At 38.3% G+C, this 5,110-nt stretch overlaps 1 non-coding gene across 1 annotated transcript; it reads left to right on the top strand.

The window, feature by feature from the left end:
• Positions 1-4,550: 4,550 nt before the first annotated feature.
• TRNAE-UUC (transfer RNA glutamic acid (anticodon UUC)) lies at positions 4,551-4,622 on the top strand. The gene has a single exon. It is a non-coding gene; the product is annotated as a tRNA-Glu (tRNA).
• Positions 4,623-5,110: the final 488 nt, after the last annotated feature.

Genomic DNA, 5,110 nt, shown 5'->3' with positions numbered 1-5,110 from the left:
CTGGATAGGAATCATATAGAAAATAATTTATAACAAGTCCTATGATTGCAAAGCACAAAATCACAGCTATCCTACAAACTGTGAATGTTCATCTGTGTGTGAAATTATGTTTTACACATTCCAACACAATGGGGTTTTAACAAATCTTGACACATTATGTGAAAGTCACATAAATAATACCAAAGTAATAATTCATTAAGAAAAAGATATAAATTTCAAAAAGAAGTGGTAAATAAACTCTTAAATTCTTTGATAATCTAATTAATAAAAAGGAGCAAATGGGGCTCCTGGATGGCTCAGTAGGTTAAGCATCACTCTTAATTTCGTCTCAGGTCATGATCTACGGTCATGAGATCAAGCCTGCCTTGGTCTCCACACTGAGTGTCTGTCGAGCCTGCTTGGGATTCTTTCTCTCCCTGTCTCGCTCTCTGTCCCTCCCCAACTCATTCTCAATCTCTCTCTCTCTCTCTCTCTCTCTCTCTCTCACTTTAAAAAAATAAAAAAGGAGCAAATCATATGAATTCATTGAGAAAATATTTAAATTTCCTGCTGATTTGACACAAAATACTGATTTCAACAAAGACTGAAACAACCACAAAATCTTCTAAGATGCCAGTGCAATGAGACACAACTACTAAACTGGTAAATAAGTGTCAACAATTGAGGGAATATTTGAAATATCCTGCAATGTTATGATTCATGTATGAAAAAACTTTAACAGAAGCTGCTGTAATTTAATAGCAATGTTAAAAATGTATGTTATTACTAATAATGAGTTGAGAAACTAAAATAAAAATTTTCAACTATCAATAACAAAAGAACAATTTTCAAAAATCATGCTAAATTTTAAAAAAATTTTAAAAAGGTGGGGGGGGCACCTAGGTGGCTCAGTCGTTTAAGCATCTGACTTCAGCTCAGGTCATGATCCCGCAGTTCGTGGGTTCAAGCCCCACATTGGGCTTTGTGCTGACAGCTCAGAGCCTGGATCCTGCTTCAGATTCTGTGCTTCCCTCCCTGACCCTCCCCACTCACACTCTGTCTCTCTCTCTTTCAAAAATAAATATTAAGAATTTTTTTAAATTCAAAAATCATGCTAATGACTGCATTATCTTTAGATTCTCTCCACAGAAAATATTACATTCTGTGTCACATGAGGAAAGGATCAGAGTATGCAGCCAAAAAGAAATGTAGAAAAAAAATTAACATGCGGGCATTAGAAGTTAATAAATAAAAATATTCTTTTCTAGATTTTTAAATATTTGTGATATTTTTCATTTTTAAATGTGTAATTCGTTGTGATTTCTTCTTACTCTAAATATTCACTTCCCTAAAGAATTTTATATTCATGATTTTGCATTCTTTTTTTTTTAATAGATCCTAACATTTGTGTAAACTCTAAGCCCCAAAAACTTGAATGGGCTTCTACTCAACCAATAAAAATCTAAGCCTGTGTGCCCTCAAGAATTATCTCCCTGACAACTTCATTCCTACTGAAAAGCAAGCATGGCTTCATGATGAATGACATCATCTTTTTAATGGTTGCTACAGTCTCTTCAATCACATGCTAATTCTCTAAGGCAATGACTATTTTTTTCAACATACTTGGAAATGTAGCTTATTTTAAAGGAGTCCCCATTTTAGAGATGAATTCATAAATGTTTTTTATTCACTGAAGGGAATTTTCTTCTCCCTCTAATAATTCAGGAATTCTCATTGATTTAAATAATGTTGAATTGGGGCACCTGGGTGGCACAGCAGGTTAAGCATCCAACTCTTGATCTCAGCTCAGGTCATGATCTCATGGTTTGTGAGTTGGAGCCCTGAATCAGGCTCTTTGCTGATGGTGTGGAGCCTGCTTGGGATTCCCTCTCTTCTCTGCCTCTTCCCCAATTGTGACGCTATCTCTCACTCTCTCTCAAAATACATAAGTAACGTTAATTTAAAAATTTTAAATAATGTTGAAGTTGCGAATCACATTTCAACTCTGCTTTTACACACCAGAATAAATTTGTTAAATAAATACTCTGTAACTGCTCTTTTCCCACCCCTCAGCCCACTAGGCTTTCATCTTTGCATGGTGACTTTAAAAAGCAAAGTGTCTATATCCTGGGAGCAAGTGTAGTTTTTTATTGTTGTTGTTGCTGTTGATATTGCTGTTGGAAAACTCAGATTTCAATTAAATAGTATGTTTTCCTTAAGTCTCTGCTATTATTAGGTAAATCTGGATGATCACAGTTAGGGGAAGAATTGTGTTAAAACATGAAATTTCCATTTTAGTAAATCAAAACCAGTGGGTAATTGGCAATTCCATGTGGCTAGCCCAATATAATGAACAGTTACTTTTTAAATAAATGTTTGGTTTGGCTTAGAGAGTAATCAAAGATGCTCTATGGAAGCAATGCCAGTTTTATGTTTGCTTTGTTTAGTGTATTTGTTAGCAAGAGTAAGGGTGGTTACCATCTTCCTTCCCAACTGGACACATTTTTAGAAACACAAGTTGAGGAACTCGGACTTGCCAAAAAATCACTTTCATAATCTTACTATCGTTGAAAAGAAAATAAACCAATCAAAAATTATTGCGTATCTATCGTATACTAGGCCCCATGTTTAGTATGGACAGGATAGAGAGACAGTTCAGAATCCTACTCCATCTTAAGAGCCATCTTGTGGCTCTGGCCCCTCCTGCCTCAGAAGGCTCTGCATTCAGGTGATGAGGGGCTGGGGGATGCCAGTCAACTATTGATTTTTCAGAATGTTAATGAATAACCTTGAAGTCTGTGCTGTGCTCTTTGTTCTCCCATGTGGGAGCTGCAGAGTGTGTTAAGAGTAGGAAGAGGCCCCAAGACTCTCTACTGAGAGGACTGCCTCCCAGACAATCTTAATATGCTGCCATCATAGGGTACCTGGCTATGGGCAGCACAGAATTGAAAATGCTGAATTAAATATATACCTTCCACACTTCAATACCTAATTGCCAAGTTGTTCCTACCCATTCCTTCCCTTCCCTCCACAAATGGACTGTGCCTATTTCCATTGTCTGGGTTTGTGTCCTCACTTCTTCCCTAACACTGGATATTTTAGCATTGTTTTACATTGTGCTGCCATGGTTACACATGAGGCTGAGCTTTTTCCCTGAATTTACTGGCTAATCAGAACTCCTTGCCCCCTATCCCTGTGGGTTTCCCCAGATGCTTAGTTTCAGTTGTATGGTATGCATAGTCACCTTTTCCTATAAAACATACTTCAAACATTTCCTTACAATCTGTAGCTAGAATTTTGACATATTGATGTTATTTATGGTCCCTTTCATGTCGAAAAATGTTTTCAATTCTTAAGAATTTTGATTTTTCATCAGACATTTGAAATTCTTAGAGATTAGGAATATTTTAATCCCTTCATCCTTTTTCCCTGTTTCCTTAGGGTGATCCTGGCCCTCCACTGTGGTAATGTTATCATGCCCCAAGGTGTGTGTATTACTTGCACAGCAGTGTGTCTTGATATTAAGTGTCTGAGAAGCAGTTCAAGAACAATGCGGGGTTTACGAAAATTGAAAAATAGAATTGCTTGGTCATAAACACATTTAGAAAATCCTGACACTGTGCCTCCTTGATCAATTTTTAGGAGTTTCTAAGAACTTCCTTTTTCCCACATACTTGCCAACACTTCACATTTTCACACTTTTGTTTTTTGTCCAAATGCTAGCTGGGAGCCAGAGAGGTTGAGATTTTTTTCAAATTGTTTTGTCCATGGGGTTCCTCTCCAACTAATGGCCTATTCACAGCAAGTTCTCACTTTCATATCGCAGTGTTTGTCTTACTAAAAATCGTGTGTAGTTTCTTATCTATGTATTTATCTTTTATGTTTATTCCCAATCTGTGTTGTTGTTGTTGTTGTTGTTTTTATTCCCTCCACCCCCACCCCCAGGTACGTGTTCTTTACTGTAGTGCAATGTGTGGATTTTTCCTTTACTTAAAGTTTTGGGTGTTTTGCTTTGGTTTTATTAATGTAAGGCCAATCCTAAACAAGATCGTGAAAACAGTAGTCTCCGAAGGCCATATTCGCCCAAAACGTTCCCCACAGGTTATTCCGGGTTTCATTCATGCAGGCATCTAACTGTGAAATTCCAGCTAAAATGCCCTAAGGGCTAAACTCTCATGATTGGAAAAATCTGGTCTAATAAAAGGTTATCCGCAGCGACAAACCCGGAGAACTGGGACCTGGGGAGCCAATCTCAGAATTTGTTCCTTGAGCCATTTAGTCCATTCTTATCCAAATCTCACCGCGGGAGCTTTTTAACAGAGATTTCTGGAGGTTCAGTCCTGGCTGCAGCCTCTCTAAGCAGGGAGACAGGCAGGCCGCGGCGACCATTAGACAAAGCACCCGCTCCCACCCTTGGGCGGAGAAAGCGTCGGGAGCTCACCGCAACTAGAGAAAGCCGAAAAGCCACGCATGCGCAGAAAGCTGGAGCGGCAGGAGGCGGGGTCGAACACAGAAGGCGGAAGCTGAGAGAATGTTTCAATTTGCTTACACGGCAAGCCAAAGCTGTCTTCTCCCACATGGTCTAGCGGTTAGGATTCCTGGTTTTCACCCAGGCGGCCCGGGTTCGACTCCCGGTGTGGGAAAAGGTTACCTTTTAGAACTCTCTTAAAATTATCACCCAATTTAGACCATTCCTAGCAAAAATGTATTAAATAAAGCTGTAATTACTTAAATAAAGCTGTAATTACATAGGGGGAACGTGGAGATCGGAACGCCTAGCTTGTGATACTCAACCCAGAAAAGCTTGCCTGTGTGGTTAATTAACTTCTTCCCATCGTACAAGTCATGTAAAATGTTACAAGTGATCATAATATTTAGTGGTCAAACTCTATTAGGTAAAGGATTTTTTTGTTGTTGTTCCTACTTTATTCAGATAATTTACATATAACACTGTGTACGTTTAAGGTGTACAGCATGATGGTTTTTACGTTATATATTTACCATAGTAGCGTGAGTTAATAAATACCTCCATCACCTCACATAATTACCAGTTCTTTTAGACTTCTTAGAATTCTAATGTCCTGGCCAATTCACTGCTGTCTATGCCAACACTAAGTGTTTCTGGACCAAA

This window comes from Prionailurus viverrinus, chromosome B3 (assembly GCF_022837055.1).
Source record: "Prionailurus viverrinus isolate Anna chromosome B3, UM_Priviv_1.0, whole genome shotgun sequence".
NCBI classification, from domain to species: Eukaryota; Metazoa; Chordata; class Mammalia; order Carnivora; family Felidae; genus Prionailurus; species Prionailurus viverrinus.
Note: the sequence above shows the minus strand (reverse complement) of the source record. Positions and strands in the feature narration are given on the sequence as shown.